This window comes from Anser brachyrhynchus, assembly GCF_964034855.1.
Source record: "Anser brachyrhynchus genome assembly, chromosome: 2".
NCBI lineage: Eukaryota > Metazoa > Chordata > Aves > Anseriformes > Anatidae > Anser > Anser brachyrhynchus.
This window is the reverse complement of record NC_137695.1, coordinates 129793317-129813321: the sequence shown is the minus strand read 5'-3', so window position 1 is coordinate 129813321 and position 20005 is coordinate 129793317. Positions and strand designations below refer to the sequence as shown.

The following is a 20005-nucleotide window of genomic DNA, read 5'->3' as shown; positions in this document are numbered from 1 at the left end:
TCTGCAAAGATCTAAAGGACAAAAAATGCCAAGAACCTAAAGTGTCAATCTTAAAATGAGAAAGATACTACAAAAAGAAGGTGCTTCCCCAAAAGAAAATGAGACACATACCTACAAACGAGACAAAGCATACCTTCCTTATCTCTAGCCACTGCTCTGAAGAATCATCTTCAGCCTCATATCAGAGCAATGTTGACTGCAAAGCACAGAAAGCAAATTTGTTGCATTAATAGGTACCATTTCAAACAGTAACTTTTCAGATTAAAACTGCATTTTACAGATATGCAAAGAACTACAAAGCTGAAAAGAAGGATTATAAGACAGAAAGGGTGCTCTTCATTTTAAGAAATATTTCTATTGCTCTCCAAGGAGATTTATTTCATCCACCATATAGCATGTGTCAAGAGTTATGCTGATCCTTCACTGGGAGCTAAGTACCCAATAGTTTTTACATTACCATGCACCACAATAGCAATCCTTGACATTGGTTATAAGTGTCAGACAGAACCTTCATTAATTGTCATCATTTCTAAGACATAAAAGAAACCCTCTCTTCTTGAATGTTATTACACAAAAAGTGTACGTTATCTATATACAGCAAGTGCAAAAATGTTTTGTACTGTAATAATAATCATTTAGAATATATGGGATAGAAAGTGTACTATTGTTAGACTGTCAGTCAAAACCCTTGTTATACAAGGATAGAACATCACATCCATCTATAACAGCCTTTTCTGTCAGTCAAATGTGTTGTTCTATACAAATCTAACATCCATTTGATTTTTAAATTGGCAGAGGCTGTAAAACATTATTCTGATGTGATACCAACGTGATCTAAGTTGCTGTTGATATCAGAACACGACAGAGGTTTCCTCTAAAATCCAATTCTCCTCCTCCTTTTAGGTATCTGCATAACTTAGTTGATTTTGCATGTATAATTACATGAATATTCATGTGTTGTTTTTTTCTTCCATTACATCGCAAAGAACATGCTTACTGATAATCTCCTCTAACTTGAAATAATCCATAATGTGAAAATTCTATCCATTTGATGAAAACATTATTACCATAGTACCCTAGTTTTTTATTAACACCCTAGAAAAAACAGCAAATACTCCTGTTTATCCATTACATATGTCCATTCAGAATAACACTAGCCCATTTAAGCCAGTTATGAGCAACAGTGGCTTATGAAAATTGAGTTAAACAGCACTGAATTCCTATAGGATTTTTCTGTGACATTAGTTGCACAATGAACTGAATGGAACAAACTATTCACTTACAAAAGAATACAAAGTTGGACTCTGTCATCCCACTGAAAAACCAAACAAAAATAAAAGGGACAGAAATAATTCCAATTTGATTATAAAAGAAGAATAGAAAAGAATAAATCAAGAAAGGTTCTTGCCCTCTTTAGCCTATTCCCATGCATAATGTCTGCAATTTTTGTACTAATGTACTGATTTTTGTACCTTGGATCAACACAAGTAGAGAAAGCATATCAAATCAATCTCTCCAACAACCACTAACAAATGAAACCATACATTTTGTTCCATCTTTGAAGTGTGCAAGTAGACGTAATAAATGTACAGGTTACCAAAAGCATTATTAGACTTTCGTGTCTTTTTTTTTAAAAAAAATTATTATTATTTATTAAGTTTGTACAGGAATCATTAGTCTAGGGTAATTTATTATTACCCTCACAATTATTTAGGCACATGCAGCACAGCACACCTTTTTCCTTTGGTGCCTTTTAAAGCAGTTGGCACACACAACAACTTTATGGAATACTTCCTAATGATTGACAGGATTCTAAAAATCCTCAAGAGCTCTTGGGGCAAGTTCAAATGAATTGTTACTGAAATGGTATCACAGATCCATTTTCCACTCGCACTGTTTTAGTAACACCTACAGTCAAAAGTCAAGAGTACCTATGCCAGTTTTCAGACCCCTAAAGCTCGAAACTGTTAACAAAGGCATAGGACTATGAAACAAAAAGGCTAAAATGAAGACTCAGACTTTAGTTTACCAACTCAGCTAGCTTTCTACAGAACTGGGGTAAGCGACTGGATACAGTAACATCATAATCTTAGTGAACCAGAATTAGAAGTTATATACACAACTGTAGTCGATTCAAAATCAGACTATAACTCAAACAAATCCCAGTATCCTGCTTTTGTTCTCAACTTCAACATTTTACCTTCCTATTAAACTACCTCATATTTCTGACTTAGTTAAAATTTAACTATTATATCTCAAAAAAAAAAAAACTTTAAAAACGTCTACTTCATTCCTTCTTGTTAAAACTGCAATATAAAATCATTATACTTAATATAAAATCATTTTTAAGGCAATTGGGAGTTCATGCATGAAAATTAAACATAGGTAATTAATGCAAATAGCATTTATTGCAATATTTATTTAGTAGTATGTCAACTGAGGCTAAAATATAAAGCAGCTTGCATGAAAAGCTTGCATATCAATTCCTTGTACAGTCTTTCCATTCTGAGAAAACTAATTTATTCAGTACAGTGCATTGTATATATTCTATTGTTTAGCCTTATAACATTCCACATGACCAATCATGTTATGCTAACTACTTCTGCTTACATGCTTTTAAATTAAAGACAGGGATAAAATAGGGCTACTCAGCCTCAACTACCATTTTAAATATTTGAATTGATATATACAATGAAAAAGTCTTCACAAAATATACAAATTACAGAATCACAGAATGGTTGAGGTTGGAAGGGACCTCTTGTCCAAAGCCTGCTCAAAGCAAGGTAAACTCGAGGAGGTTGCTCAGGTATGTGTCCAGTCAAGTCCTGAGTATCTCTAGGGATGGACACCCTAAAACCTGCCTGGGCAACCTGCTCTGGTGTTCAATCACACTTAAATTACAGGGAATATAATAAAACACTCACTTCATGACAACCATTATACTGGCAAAAATAATATAAGCATTGTTATACTAGAGAAAGAGAAAAAACAGCTAATTCGTTTTTGAAGATGTTGATTATTCTCTTTAGAAAACTGGTCTATAAATAGTATCCAAAATAGATATATATATATTTCCCCAATAGAAGCTTCCTTCATGAGAGGTCTAGTGCTTGACAATAAAAATACATAGGACACAATCCCTATCTCAGCATGCCATCAAAGAAAAACTTAAGAGAAAGAACCTCAAGTATACAGAAGCACACCTAAAATCTTGGGGGGAGGTAGGTACGTTGTTTGCAAGGGTTATAAAACAGACGTGTTCCTTCTTTTTTTCTGGATAAGCATATGTACTAAAAATGAAGTGAGCTAGATTCAACTTTCATTTTCAACTTTAACAACATTCTATGTACACTTAATATAACACTGAGAGGAATAACTATTTCTTCGTTAAAAGAAAAGAGTAATGGAGAAATAAACTCAGGTTATTTGATATAGATATATATTGAAATTAATCTTTGAAATTCACATGATGAAATAAACTTTGATAAAACTATATCATACATTTTATACATTGGAGTCAAAATCTGAAAGTATACTTAGAAAACCATTCACAAGATTTTTCCATGTATTTCAAGGTATTGAGACAAAAGACAATACCATCAATACCAGTTGAAATTTGTTGCTTTCTAATAAAGACTATGAGCCATGTAAAGGCAAAATAAAATTAATCAATCAGAATAGATGCAAGATCTTTATGTTACTTCATAAACAGCAGAACTGATTCACAACATTGAGCTTATATAAAGTACCTTCACCTGACACTGACTTGAGGAAAACGGACTCCACAAACAGTAAGATTGTTAAGTAGGTATGTTTATTCAATGCTGGGCAGCACGGGGGATAGTCCTGTCAAAGTCGTGCGCACCTGATGACAGTCGTGCGCACCTGACCAAAGTCGTGCGGCAACTTGCTTTGGTTATATGCAGTAAAGAGTTACATATGCATGAAGTTTCACAATACACCTATACATATTCATAACCTGTCCCCGCTTCGTATTAGAATTAGTTCCAAGGAGTCATTCCCATAAACTCCTCCCATCTGCGCTTGCACAGTGTATTCTGGTGGTGGTTGTCGGGGGTCGTGGGGATGAAGACTGATGACTCTTCCTCGTCACCGCTAGTTGACCTCTTGTCTTTGCGCAGACTCAGTTGCTCCTTGGCTCTTGTCCATCTGCAGGACCAGTTTCTAAAGATAGGCTCACACTCTTATTAGGAGACTGACCTTGGTAGGGGGCCCAAGGCTTCTTGCTTTAGTTAATTTGCACAATGCACCATAGTTAGCAAAGACACTAAGTAGCATCCTAGTTTAATGCTGTCAGCGCTCTATCTCTACTTGATAAGATTCTCCTAACTCCCTCTCACAACACAAGAAAAAAAAAAAAAAAACCTAAACTGTGGAGGTTACCACACAATCTTTTCCTCCAGAAAGTAAATATTAAGATTCATTCTTTCACTAGATTTATACCTTCAAAGACAACTCCATCATACTTAATTTTCAAACTTATGTAAATAGTGACAGAAGACAGCACACAAACTTTAATAGTAACAGTCAAATTCTAATCATGATTTTGATCAATAAAAATGTGTATAAAATATAAAATGATTTGCCTACGATACAACCTCTCCCCCCCAAAAAAAAAAAAAAGATTTTCAGTATAATTCCCCTGCCTTATGCATCACAAAGCAATGGAACAGAATTAGTTCTGTCAGCAGATCTACATCTCCACCAGGGCTTTTGCTGGCTGTATTGGTTAGACTTTTTTTTTTTTTCACCTCCTGAGCTGTCATTATTATGCCAGTAGAACACAGTTGGATGGACTAGTCTTATGTTTTCAAAGCACAGAACAGACATTAATTTATGTCTACATCACTATGAAGCAAGCAGGTATTTTACATATGGGGAAATCAAAGAAAGGTGAAGTGCTTTGTCTAAAGGCACTTAGAAGAAATGACTAACAGAGCTATAATTAAAATTCAACATCAAGATTTATATTAATCCTCTAGACCTAACTGCCTTTTTCAAAGTGCATGATTTGGAATATCAAAAATAAGAATCAATTCAGTTCCTCTCAGTGTACATGTTAATGATAAAATAAAACATTACATTCATCTTCTTCCTCTGCATTAGCATAAACAGTCATCCTTAGAAATCAAATTTAGAAAACCATTTAGATTTTAACAAGATATTTAAAAACAAAGTCAGGTCACAGTTAAAATTTAAATTCCACATTTGATTTGGCCTCCATGTCTATGTACTGAGAGACTCCTAGGAAAAAACACACATACATACCAAGTATGTTAGTATATCAACTTATACTAGACTGATTTAATTAGTTTGCTTTCAACGCAAAGGTGCAGCACCTCAGCAATTATGAGATCGTTAATACAACAGAGCATAACAGCACCTTTAGAGGTCTTGTCTAACCTCTAGGCACACATATAACTCCCATTAAGGCTAATGGGAGTCACATGTGTGCATCCAAGGGAGAAGAGGCCCATTAAAACTGATACAACATATCCATTAATCTTCAGGTCACTCTTAAGGTCAAACATTATAAAAATGTTTATGAACAGTACTTACTAGGTATGCACAGTGGCTACTTTGGTTTTAGGACAGACCTGTGAGCAGTTAAGGCCATGGAAAATGTCTGCTTTAAAAGCATCACCATGTTTCAAGTAGTAGCATGGAAATTTGAGAGTGCTTTTCTATAGTGAGAGAGGATGTTTTTCTATCTTCTGAAAGAATTAGAAGGAAAGAAGTGACAGAGAAGGTTAGATACAATGAAAACCTTGGACAAAGGTATGCTCTAGCTTTTCATTTCTCTTCCATCCCCCACACTTTCCTTGTGTTTCAGTCTCCTAGTTGTGGTTTTCTGCTTCAGGAAGAACATTTAATTGCAGTGACTAAATTCCTAATCTGTGAAGTCTGCTATAAAGACACTACAAATAAGATTTTGATTACTGAATCACCCGCAAACCACTACAATTCAAGCACCACTTGCAGGGTGGAAGGAGCACTGAAAGTTTTTCAGAGAGAAAGGTAATCTTAATTTGCTACCGCTTTCATTCTGCATATCTGAAAATTCTTTTTTTTTTTTTTTTCCCCACCACTATAATATAGTTTAAGTAAGCACATTCTTTTCCAGCTTAGAAGAAACTAATGGTACCTGTTTTCAGCCATTCAGTCTATAAAACTGATTTAACTGGAAATGAATTTGCTATCTTCATCCACATAGAGTCCTGGAGGAGAGAGAGATTTCTCAACAGCTTGGGGGCCAGATGATTTCTGTATGAACAGAGCAGAAGGTACAGCACAAGGAAATGCAATTGTCAGATGAGTATAGAAACAAGGATAAAATTCAGACATGAACTATCCATTTGTTTAGTGTTTCTTTCAAGAACTCGAGGGGGGGGAAAGGTGGCTTCATTGCAGGTTTTGTACTTGCGAACTGTTCTGAAACTTGTCATCCAGAACCGGTGTCAAAACTTTTATTCTGCGTGCAAGATTCATTCAGTATCCTATTACAGGGTCTCTGTTTCAAGCATTAACAACAGCACTGCAAACTTGCGTTCTGAGGGCTCGTGTGACAAGCAGAGATGGTCAGCTGTATCTGCAGTGGCAGGTCAAAACACAGGCAAGAGGCTGGAGAACAATCTCTCACCTAGAAAGTATGGCTCCCAGAGAGAGACAGTAAATAAAATCGGCCCCAAAAGGATGCAGCAGTGATTGGCCTTGAGCTACAGGTCCTCTATTGTTTTACTGGGGTATGCCCATTTCACGCCAGGTCTCACTTCATGATGTTTTTTAAGCACTGATACAGCTCTTTGTACCCTGCACAAGGAAGTGTTCTTTGTTTTTAACTCAAATTTGCTGCCTAGAACCGCAACACCCAGCTTTCCCATGGGGTTTTCCTCAACTGAAAGTGCACTAAGCTCAAGCTTTCTGTACAGAAATGAAAGCAGAAGCTCATTTCTACACGCCCTCCGCCTTTTTCAGGTCAGCCCCTGTCTGAAAAGCAAGTCAGGCCAGAGCCCGTGACCTGCTTTTAGGACACGTGCTGAAGTGATTTATTTGCACACGCCACCCAGCAGCCCCAACCCCAGCTCCTTTCTTCCTGTTCCCCAACGCCCCCATCGTGCTGCTCCCGGGCCCTCCAGCAGCAGCCGCCCTTCCCGCCCCGCCCCCTCCCTTCTCCCATTGGCTCCCCCAGCTCCCGCTGAGCCGCTTGATTTGCTGTGCTGCCTGTCAATCAATGCCCCGGCGTGGACACCGCCTCGGGAGACCTTCAAACACGTCATCTCGGCATCCGCGGGCATTTCCTGTGCAGCCGCTCTAGGCGCTCACCTGGGGTATCTATCGCTGCGGCCGCCGCCGCTCTGGGCTGCGGGCGCTGCCTCGGTGACCGCGGGCTGGTGGCGGCGGGGTGGAGGAGGCCGGGCCGGGGGGGCTCCGGCCTCACGGGAGGCTCCGGCCTCACGGGAGGCTCCGGTCGCACGGGAGGCTCCGGTCGCACGGGCCTTCGCGGGGAGGCTGGAGACCGAGCCCCCGTGGCAGCCCTGTGGGTTGGGCCCGGACACGGGCAGGGCCGGCGCTGGCAGGTCCCGGGGGCGGGCGGGCGGGCGGTGAGCCTGCTGGCATCGGTCCCGGGCCCTGCTTGTGAGAAAAAGAACTTGTGGTTCTCCTTTAACGGCCTGCCCGGGCTGCGCAGTGTCGTGAGATCCGCCGGTGTGCTTCCTCCCGGTGCCTGCCTACCTGAGCATGCAAGGAGGCTGCAAGGCTTCCAGCTAGGCCCAAAGCGTAAGGTAAGAAAGGAGGGAGCCTTAGCATGTCCTCTGGAGAAAGGACAGGGCGATGAATTCGATTGAATTCTTAGGCCGATGTCAGTTGAGTGAGTCAAACAGTTGTAGAGCTCCAGAAGTCTTTCCTGTAACCATGGTCTAGATCACGATCAAAGATAACTAGCAATAGGACAGGAGGGAATGGCCTCAAGTTGCACCAGGGGAGGTTCAGGTCAGAAATTAGGAGACATTTCTTCTCAGAAAGAGCAGTCAGGCATTGGAACGGGTTGCCCAGGGAGGTGGTGGAGTCACCATCCCTGGGGGTGTTTAAGGAAAGGTTGGACATGATGCTCAGGGACAGGGTTTAGTGGGTGACGTAGGTGGTAGGGGGACGGTTGGACCAGATGATCTTGGAGGTCTTTTCCAATCTTAATGATTCTGTGATATACCTCAACTCATAGATACTTGCTGTGGGGGGGATGGCACTTTTCCACTTTCTGTTAACTCAGTTTTGTGCAGCCTGCAACAGTTTTGCAAACTAATGGTTTGTCACAAAGCAAATGTAGATTGAGTCTGATGGCCAAGTTATTTTAGGAGAGAGGTGAATTCCATTTCATGACACAGTCACTAATGAGAATAAGAGGACTGCATATGTCTTTAAATCCAGAGTTCCTGGTATCATCTTTTAACTGCCAGTGGGAAGGAAATGTTAATCGAGGTCAAAGATAAGTATGGCCACTTTGTAGTAAAACCCAATTCCAGTACAATCAAACAAGTGGCTAAATATTTTGCAAGTTAGTGAATTCTTGTCTGACTTGTTTAGAGCCATTATTAACATGCAGTTCAGCAGCAGTTGCTGATGAAGCATTCACTTTGAGACTATTTTTATTTATTCTGTGTGAAAAGATATTTATTGATGCTTTCTTGTACAAATATTTTTTTCTCTTTAAGAATCTGTTTGATCTCAGTAGCAGTTTTTCATTTTCTGCATGGTGTCATTATCACCTGTTTTCTTACCAAACCCTTCATTAGATAAACTGAAGTATCATTGCTGGGATATGACACAGTAGAAAGAAACTGTTAATGAGGAGTAACAATTCACACCTCTGAATTCTTTTGTTTAAGTCTGTTCACAGGGCATGAAGTCATCCATTGCAGTTACTTGATCTGGACTTGGGGAGATAACTTCACACATACAGGATATATATATTAACTCTTTAAAAAGCTTTCTCTTTTTTTTTTTTTGTAGAAATGCAATAGGCCAGTAGGGTACATAATGTCAAGAATGTTGAAGGGATTTAACACTTACACTTTAGTACTATGGAAATAGATGATTGGAACATCTGCTGTGGTGGCTAGTGCTCTTATTAGAATACTTATTTAGAATTAAAAACATATTATCCACATACTCTGTCTTTGGAGATAATATTTCAGCACTTGGTCCATATATGTCAGCATAGATACATGTTGTACATGAGATATTACACCACAAATAGGCTAATTCAAACTAATTTCAATTTCTGTAAAGAAAAGAATTAAAATCCTTTCAACATCTTACCATCTTATACATTAATATAACGTTTTGAAAATAACTTGTGTCCTTTTGGGTAAATCATGCATTTCTTTTATTGCTAAAAATTTTTAGAAGATTGTGTCTATCTATGCAAGCGTTATATTATTAAGAAAGCAGCATTATTATTTTTATTTTAAAGAATCTTAATATTTTTAATGGCTTATGCATTTGCACTTTAATTACCATGATGATTATGTTTTCCATTTTGTTAACCTACTGATAGGCATTATTTCACTTTCCAATTCACTGCCTAGAAATATCATCTGTGAAGGTTTTGCAAGGACCTTCCAATCATATCTTCTTGTCTACCAATCTGGGTTGTATTGTGGGAAGGTGAAAGAGGTGTGGTATTTTTTTGTAACAATTGTGTGTATACTTTTATTTTATTTTTACAGTTTTTAAAGTAGTGATTCAGTGTCTGTATATATATAGAGAGAGTACAGCACATTCTAAAATTGCATTAATCTGGGGATAAAACAGAAGAAGAGGCAAAACTTCAAGCTAAAATTTATTTCAGCTAAGTCCCTTTAACTTCTAGTCCTGCATGGGTTTAAACTTGTGTTTTTATTTGTTGAGATCATCCTTTCCAGACCCCAGATGAAGAAAATTAAGAGTTTCACTGGAGTTTTAATGGAAATTAATGTTGATATAATTGGGTAAATAATTAAAATTAGACACCACATTGAATGGTTAAATTTACTTGTGTTGAAAATGTTGCAGAACTCTAAAGTAACAGAGGTGAACTTATATGTTTCTAAATACGCTCCTGTTAAGGTCTCTCAAAAGCTGTCATTAGAACTCCTAGGACATCAGTACAAGCACATAAAATAACATCCTCTGAACTTAGTTTAAGAAAACTTTAACCTCTTAGGTAATGGACCTTCGGATGCATTAAAAATTCATTCTCTGATTAATAAGCTGTCAGGTATCTTGAATGGTATGACCCATTTCTTGATGGTGGATTAGTAAGGATAAAGCAAGATACACCAAACATGTATTTGAGGACACAAACCCTTATTAAAAAAGTAAAACTGATTCAACTTAATTTCATTATCTTAGGAGAAAAATGCATTTACAGATAATTATTTAAAAATGTAAACACTCATTGCTGGCTTTGTTTACTGATAAACCGTAACAGAAATTGCAGTCATAGAATATACCACATTGGAAGGTACCCACAAGGATTATCAAATCCAACTCCTGGCTCTGCACGGGACTTCTCAAAAACTAGGCCATGTGTCTGAGAGTGTTGTCCAAACGCTGCTTGAACTCCATCAGGCTTGGTGCCGTGACCACTTCCCTGTGGAGCGTGTTCAAGTGCCCGACTGCCTCTCAGGGAAGAACCTTTCCCTAACATCCAGCCTGACCCTCCCCTGTCCCAGCTCCATGCCGTTCCCTCGGGTCCTGTCGCTGTCCCCAGAAAGCAGAGCTCAGCGCCTGCCCCTCCACTCCCCTCGTGAGGGAGCTGCAGGCCGCCATGAGGCCTCCCCTCAGCCTGCTCTGCTCTGGGCTGAGCAAACCAAGGGACCTCTGCTTCTCCTCGTACATGTTGCCCCCTAGACCCTTCACCATCTTCATAGCCCTCCTTTGGGGACACTGATAGTTGTATGTCCTTCTTATACTGTAGCACCCAAAACTCCACACTGTGCTCAAGGTGAGGCCATGCTAGCACAGAGCAGAGAGGGACAATCACTTCCTTCAAGATAAATATGTGTAGGTAAAATGATTTGGCTTGATAAAGTGCTCAATAACTGTAAGTGATTCTAAAAACTCCAGATAGAACAACATCAACTAGTTTGATAAGATAACTTTGCTTTTGAGTGTCGCACCTTTTTTCATTCCAAATTGAATGTCTTTTGGGCAAGGAGGGTGTTATTTAGGTTTGGGAGGGATTTTTTTTGTTTGCTTGAGAGCTCTGTGTGTTTGTCTCCTTTTAGTTTTTTTTTTTTTTCCCCTTTTTTTTCCTGAGACTGCAGATATCGCTTCTTTTGTTAGTGAAGGCAGTGACTCACAGAAAGCTTTTGATAGTTGCTGTGATTCAGGACATGTAGGAAGCAAATGTTCCTGTGATGGACTAAATAAAACTCAATTAAAACTTGCAAACAGGTATTGATAGTGTATAAAGACTTCCTTGGACAACTTATAGAATAGGAAAGGTAATTTCTATACTCTGATAGTTTTTGACACTGTTACTAATCTGAGGACCTCCATTTGTGCTTTTGACATCAAATGCTGTGGTGCAAGTCAAGAAAGACATTTGATCTTCTCTAGTGTTTAATCTTTTATAGCTTATAGTCTTTTATAGTGACAGTTCTGAAAACTGCTCGAGGCTGCTACTCAGAGAATATTTGGGAAGGAAGGAGTGAAGCAAATTTATGGCTATTTAGTATCAATATCATATGACTACACAGTAATCAATATCAAAAAACATAAAATGAATAAAAATATAGGTAATCAAGGGGGAGGGAGTGATGTCTGAATCCAGTATTAGCATATATCTTGTTATAGTACATCACATGGTATTTCAGAAATAAAACACTTTATCACATATTCAAGATGGGAGAAAATAAGAATGTCTTTTACTATTCTTTTATAAAATATCAGTCATTTTAAAGCTTTGAGGTTCAGAGAGAATATGAGGAAGGAGAAGAGGGAGGAGATGAGCAAATGTCTAAAGGAAAACCTAGTCAGTTAAACATAGACAAATCATTCAGCAATATCAGCTTATGATATAAATAGCATATTACCTGTGCTTTTTTTTCCATGTTGGTTATAATGGCCTACTATTTTTTTAATCCCATAACACTATTGCATTTGCAATCTCTGTTTATTCATTTTCACTGGGATTAGAAATCAGGAAGATCTTAAAAAAAAAAAAAAAAGGAAGAAATTGGCTAACACTGATAAATATTTAGGCATAAATGCAACTTCATTAAATTAGTGTGTAAACTAATTTGTAAAAAGCCTGCCTGGGGCTGAATCTGGCAAGGGAAGTGAAAGGTAACAGAAGGGCTTCTATTTGGGCTTCTTTGCCTCAGTGGCAAAAGGAAGAATAGGGGAAGCGTGAGCCTGCTGCTGAAGGGGGCAGGAGCCCTGGTGACATGTGACATGGAAAAGGCTGAGGTAATGAAGACCTTCACCTCAGTATTTGCTAGCAAGGCCAGCTTTCAGGAATCCCTGAGTCCAGTGGAAAGCCTAAAGCAAGGAGGATGTGCCCTTGGTAGAAGAAGATCAAGTCATACAATACTTGAGCAAACTGTACATACGTTAAGTTAGTAAGGCCTGATAAGCCCATAAGTGCTGAGAGATCTGACTGAAGTTACTGTGAAGCTACTTCCAATAATATTTGAAAGATCATGGTGATTGGGAGAGGTGTCTGAGGGCTAGAGAAACTTCATCCTCTACTCTGCCATTGTGAGGCCACACTTGGAGTACTGCATCCAGGTCTGGGGCCCCCAGCACAAGAAGAATGTGGATTTGTTAGAGCGGGTCCAGAGAGCAGCTACGAAGTTGATCATAAGGCTGGAGCATCTCTCCTATGAAGGAAGTCTGGGAGAGATGGGGATGTTCAGCCTGAAGAGTAGGGTCCAGGGTAACCTATTCTGTTTTCAATATTTAAAGGGGGCTTATAAAAAAAGATGGAGAACAACTTTTTGCTTGGGCAGGCAATGACAGGACAAGGGGGAATGGTTTTAAACTGAAAGAGGGGAGATTTTTAGATTGAGTATTAGGATGAAATTCTTCTCCCAGAAGATGGTAAGGTACTGGAACAGGTTGCCCGGAGAAGCCGTAGATGCCCCATCCCTGGAGGTGCTCAAGGCCAGGTTAGATGAGTCCCTGGTGCAACCTGATCTAGTGGGTGGCTGTCTTCAAGAAGAAGAGTACAGAGAACTACAGGTTGATCAGCTTCACCTTGACCTCTGAGAGGGTTATGGAGCAACTAATCCTTTAAACTGTTTTCAGGCAATAAAGGTCAAGAAAGTGATCAGGAGTAGTCAGCATGTTTTCACCAAGGAGAAGTTGAGCATGATGAACCTTAAAACTTTCTATGATGAAATGATGGGCTTGTAAAAGAGGAGATAGCAGCAGATATCATTTGCCTAGACTTCAGTAAGGTTTTTGATGCTGTTTCCCATCACAGGGAAGACATAGGGAAGCTGTTGATGAGCAGACAGTGAGGTGGGTTAAAAACTGAACAGCCAGGCCCAGAGGGTGGTGATCAGTGGTGCAAAGTCTGGTAAGAGGTCAATACTGGATCATGTCCTGTTTAACATCTTCATTAACAATTTGTGTGGTGGGACAGAGTGTTCAGCAATTTTGCAGATGATACAAAACTGGGAGGCATGGTGGATACACCGGAGGGTTGGGCAACCACCAGAGGGACCTTGACATGCTGGAGAAATGAGCTGGCAGGAACCTCATGCAGTTCAACGAAGTGCAAACCTGCATCTGGGAAGAAATAATTCTTGTCACAAAGACTAAAGATATCCTGGGCTGCATTAGGGGAAGTGTTGCTAGCAGGCTGAGGGAGTTGGTTAAAGTTGAGCGTCTTTTCTCCTCAGCACTGGTAAGGCCAGATTTGGAGTACTGTCTCCAGTTCTAGGCTCCCCAGTACAAGACAGTTATGAAGCTACTGGGGAGGGTTAGTGAAGGGCTACACATGCAGTTTAGGGATTGGAGCATCTCACATATGAGGAAAGGCTAAGAGCTAGGACTGGTAACCATGGAGAGGAGTAGGCTCAGGATGAAACTCGTGGTTGTATATGAATACCTGCAGGGAGGATGCTAAGAGAGCTGAGAGCAGGTTCTTTTCAATGGTGTCCAGAGCCAGGACAAGAGGCAGTAGGCACAAAATGGAGCACAGCAGGTATTCTCTGAACGTCCTTTACTGTGTAGGTGATGGAGCATAGGAACAGGTTGCACAGAGAGGATGTGGAGTGTCTCTCCTTGAAGATCTTCAAATATTCTTGGAAACAGTCCTGGGCAACCTGCTTGAGATGACCCTGCTGAGTTGGATATCATGAGCTTAACAATAAACACACTAATCCCTTTCTATTGCCCCTGTTATCACATTTATTAAAAACTAAAAAATTAAAAAGGGAGGAGGGGGAAATAGCAATCTGGAATTCTTCTTGTTGTTAGTTTACAGTAAATACACAAACAATATTTGTCAACCCAGTAGTTGAATTTCGCAAGCATATTGTACTTTAAGAAACTCAGAGAGGGAAACCCCTTTTACAACTTTCTAGTGACAGAAGAAAAAAAAATTAAGCAAACCTCAAGAGAGGTCTGTTTTTCTTTAAATTACAGTCAACTCTATCCTGTAAGTACCGTAAAGTATATGTTGTTCCTTCACATTATGGGTATACTTAGCTCTCTACAAATGTATTTGCCTTATGTGTATGCGTAGCATATGCTAAGCTCATAAGAAACAAAAAAATGAAAAGGATATTTTTGCACTTGTAAGTAATGTGTGCTGTTAGATGATATTCATTTGGCCAATTAAAATCATTCTTTCCTTAGAACATGTTAATGTGTATTTCCTCACAACAAGGGCTGGTTTCCAAATGTGAACTTTTCAGGCGCAAGGTCCAAGTTCACAAATTTTCTTATAACAAATAGAGAGTGAATTTAATATTTCAACATAAATGACGGTAACTCTTCTATGACAAAACCACTGTATTGCTGCTGCACTTCATGATGACAGCCTCCAAAACTTGTTATGTATTTTGGAGTGCAGGGGGTATGGTATTTTCAAGCAAGCTGCTTATTCTGTTTTGGTTTTGTTTTGGTGTGTTGCTGTTGTTTTTCTTTTTTTTTTTTTTTTTTAGCATAATAGAATAGATACTTTTTTCACATAGACCAGTGAAGGGGGAAGAGAAAAGATTTGGTACTATATCTCTAAAACTAGTATGCTCTAAACACCAGCTAGTCCATAGCACTCCCAATACTCTTTGAGTAGTAAAGTTAAAAACAGTGAATTAGGAAAAAAAAAAAAAAAAGTGTTCTGCTAAAAGGCTGCAGACTCATGAGTCAGACAGGGAAAATGGAAGACTCTGTCCTACTACTTTTCAGGTTACTTAAATGGCTCATGCAGCCATGTGTTTGAACTATGTCTACAAGCATTGTCAGTGCATATCTAAACTTTGCAAAAATGTTCAGGAGAGGGAGAACAAAAAGATAGTACATCTCTTTGCATGTGGCTCTCTCAGAGACAGTGGTAGGGCTTGTTTGTTTGAAGGTAAAAAGCAAGACAATTTGAAAGTCTAAAATTAATTCAGAAAAAGAAACTAAATCTGGATATTTCAGAGGAAGGAAAGGGTGGAGATAAATGAGTAAGAGAAATAAAATTTGAGAAGGAGGAAAAAGAGAACAAATATATAACAGGAAAAGAGAGGAATAATGGTAGTGGAACAACTCTTAATTCATGGGTTGACTCTGACTGGGTCTGAGCACTTCCTCTTTTCCCTGCAGCAAAGGACCTATGGAGTTTTTTAGCCTTTAGATGCAAGTTGAATCACTCTTCGTATTCATTGAATTTGTATTAGTATCTGCCTGGGAAAAATACAACTAAAAATGCTGTCTCTGTACCTGCTTATCTCCACTGAGTTAGTGTCTGCTAATATTGGCAGTGGAGTTGGAAAAGAAAGAAAATAAATCAAGGTCAAATTCTAAGAAAACTTGAAAAATATGTTCAAAAACAGTATTATTCAAAACCAATGTTATTAATTCTATAAGCAGAAGAGCAGGCAGGAGATATCACAGGAGGGGGCTGGCATGAAGAAAGGAAATTTTTCTCGAAAGGAAATTAATATAGGGCTATGGCTCTGTGGGGCGTAACTAAATCATGAATGTGGATTCGTGCTGGAATTGCAGAAGGACTAAGAAGCTGTCAGGTGTACAGCTCAGGTTGCATAGTAAGGAAGTTACTATTCCTCTTCAAATCTGCTACTTGTAATATGTGTGTGCACCCCTGCTAGTGCAATCTGAAATGCTAGTCAAGGTACAGGGTTGAAGAGTGTGTAAGATTTGGGGACAGTGAGCACATCTAATTTTCTAAGCATCCTTATTAGTCACTGTATGCCAAACATTTCAGACTACAATCATACCAAAGAGGTAAGAGTTGGGGGAAATCACATGGTATTCTGTATTTAAGCAGAGTAGCCTCTCACCTGCAAGTCTGCCTGATACCTACAGCTGACTTATACAGGTAATTCTTTTTGTTCTTTTCATTTTCTAAAGACAGCAAAAAAGTCCCATTATTCAGATTTATGGTATTTTAGTCTTATCCTTGCACATTCAGGGTATCAGGCTTGAAGACTAAAAGAGCAGTTCAACTCATTAAATAAAAGGCTTGGTTTTCTATCTGCCAGTTGATTGGTGGCAGATGCAAGAGTATGTCAAAGGCAGACCGTCTTGTGACTGCTTGTTTATTTCTTGGCCTGATGTGGGGCATACCGATATTGCATGGGTCTTACATGATACTGTGCTGTCTGGTTTGTGTACCAAATCTGGAGAAAAATAAATTGAAACAATTGAAACAGGATTGTATGTTCTTCAACATAGTAGAACAGTTCAGCAGAGAGTCAAATGAGCATTGGTGCTAGTCTGCTTAAAAGGAAGAAAAAGGAGGGGGGGAGAAATACCAAGTTGGGTTAAGATGGGAGGGAGTAACTAGCTTTCAGAAATTACATCAGCTTATATTTCTGCAGAACTGGAGCCTAAAAAATGAGATATGCTGATATAAAGTACCATTCTTTATCTTTGCAGTAGTTGAGAGTTGCTGACTATAGTTAGATCCAGTTATTATTGTTACACCATATAATGCAAGACCAAAACTTAAAACTGATGGTGAACAGGCTTAACTTCGTACTGATGAAGGGCCTTGGCTTTAATGTGCTGTAAATACGTACAGTCTGTTTGGTTTTATGTATAGTACTTCTTTTGGTACAGGTGTGGACAAAGGTTAATTATGAGTTGGCTATGCGTTTAGGACAGATTTTACCTTTTTCATCTAATAAGCATTTCTAATAAAATGTTAAAGGACATTATGTTCCTGCGGTGTAGTACTTGAATCAGCACTTGCATACCACTGAATATTCATGACTGTGCAGTTGGTATGCATATGTGTGTCAAAAAAAAAAAAAAAAGATGGAATAAAATCTGAGCAATGGCTGTGTTTGCAAATGATGAAGCTAAGGTATGTTTAATGCAAAATTTCAGGGTTCTGTCATCTGTGGTAAATTATATTTAATTGTATTTGAGTATGTAGAACAGGCATTGCTTCTGAGTCTCTTCTATATATCTTAGTCTTAATCCTGGCATTTCCAGAACTGTCTGGTGATCCATTCATACAGATCAGACAGAAGCAGAACAGAAACACAGCAGAGCTGTGAAATGGGAATTTAAGCAAGATTACTTTTTTTTTGTAGTAGTATGGAAGAAAGGCATGGAGGCCATAGAACAGATGCATAAAATTAGCATTGGTACCGTGCTTGACAAATAAGGCTATGTGAGATACAGAGCCCTTAAAACAGTGAAAAACAGATATTACATGTTAGTACACATAAGGCCAACTTCTTGGGTAAGTAACAGTAACCAGCAAATGAGTAGTTACAGCTATAACTGCCCACAGCGGGCGAACAACCACTCATTCATGTTCTTCCAACAATTCTGAAAATGATCTGCATGCCTTTGCCACAGTGTGTTGTTTTACCTACTTAGCACAAAGGATGGCACATCTAAGCTTTGCATCCTTTTCACTTCTATACATGAAATGCATTGTAGACTTTTGCTTATCAATCCGTATATCAGAACCTGGTATCCTCATCATAACCAAAATCTATTCAAACGCAAGGATCTTCCTGTCATCTGCTTATGTGATTGTCAGTGGTTGAGACCTACATTTGTGGCATAAGGGATCCCTTGTGCTCATACCTTCTGATACTGGTTTAGTCAAAGATGTTGTCTCTTCTACTTAACTCTCATAGTCTCAACTCTGTCAGAGTGCTTCAACCAAACCCTACACCATTTTGATTTAACTACAGTAAATACAAGGTATGTCTTCAGACAATTCTTGTTACCTGCTACTGTTTTCAAAGGAAAAATGTCAATATCATTTATTAGGCATATATTCTGGCTCTCCGTCTTCGTGTTCAAGATGTGTTTTTTTTAGAAAAGCCTCAGGAAGTTACCATGCAATGTCTTTTGTCAAGCTTTTTTTTTTTTAAACATTCAATTTAATTAAAAGCAACAGCAGTTAGCTTTAATTTAGTACAGCAGGGAATGGGAACTTATGTGTGGAATTGGTGCATCCCTGTAGAGATGTTTACAATTTGACATACTATGGAAAAGGAGAAAATAAAATGGGGGAAGAAGAGGAAATGGGATATGAGGTAAAGAAGAATAAGGATTGCATGCAACTTACTACATGCTTATTATTTATTATAATAAAATTAGAGCCATATCCAGAAACTTGGAAGGGTGATGCTATCTGTGCCCATTATTCTGCAGGGAAGACAAATTTATAATCAGCTTTTGTTCCCTTCAATTTAACATCACAAGGTTTATAAGGTAATATTTTAAATATAAGTTATACAGTAATTAGACACTCAGATTTATTTATTTATTTATTTCATCTAATAATATGTCTTTTAAGAGTGTTGCCTCATCACAGATTTTTCTGAAGTCAATGGGAGCTCTTACCACTCAGTGTATCTTTAACTCTGGCCAATAAAAATCTCAGTTGCTAGCATTCATCGAGAGAATGTGTTGCATTGATGCAGGATTTTCAGTTTCCATCAAATACTGACAGAAATGACGGATGAACAACTTCTAACAGTGCAGCACTTTTATACTGCTCTTCATTACTGTTTTATCAATTTTGGCTCTTGTGAGCTGGTTTTGATTTTGTAACTTGAAGCCCTAATATTTTGACTTTGCCAGGTTGTTTATGGAAGATAAGTCAATGAGCTATTGTTATGTTTTTTTGCTGTCTCCAGGCATTCATCAGTTGTTAATCTCTCGTATTGCACTGTATGAAATCTAGGTTTGCTGAGTTGAATTTGGAAAGGCAACCTATGATTGGAATGTATTTTTGTCTTGTGTTTGGTCTTCTGGCATTCAGTGTAAATGTTGTGGTTTAACACTGGTAGACAGCTAAGCAACACACAGATGCTCTCCCGCTCCTCAGCAGGACAGGGGCAGGGGAGAATATGAGATGGATGACAGAGAAGCAGTTTAATGAAAGGAGAAAAGAAAAAGAAGAAAAGGCCACGCATGGAAGCAGAAGGAGAAAAAAATACTCTCAACTTCCCATCAGCCAGTGAAGTTTGTCCATTTCCTGGGAAGCAAGGCCTCGGTATACGTGCTGGTTGTTCCAGAAGACCTTCACAAGGAGTGTTCCCCCATCTATCTCTTTCTTCCCCCAGCTGTTGTTGCTGAGCAATGATGTTACGGTGTGGGATATCCCTTTGGTCAGTCTAGGTCTGCTGCCCTGGCCGTGTCCCCACCCCACCTCTTGCCTACCTTCAGCCTACTGGCTTTTGCAGGGGAGTTGGAGAGACAGGCTTGAAGCTGTGTCAGCACTGCTCAGCAGTAGCCGAACATCAGTGTGATACCAGCACTGTTCTAGCTACAAGTGCAAAGCACAGAC

General features: G+C 39.0%; 1 protein-coding gene across 2 annotated transcripts in view; it reads left to right on the top strand.

The window, feature by feature from the left end:
* Positions 1-7188: 7188 nt before the first annotated feature.
* PEX2 (peroxisomal biogenesis factor 2) overlaps positions 7189-20005 on the top strand; it is a 28116-nt gene continuing 15299 nt past the window's right edge. Inside the window, exons 1-2 of one of the 2 annotated variants that reach the window (XM_080581642.1) lie at positions 7189-7464; positions 7501-7802. The gene's annotated coding sequence lies outside the window, so the exon portion shown is untranslated. The remainder of the gene's footprint in view (positions 7465-7500; positions 7803-20005) is intronic. The other variant, XM_080581643.1, reaches the window with a different exon arrangement.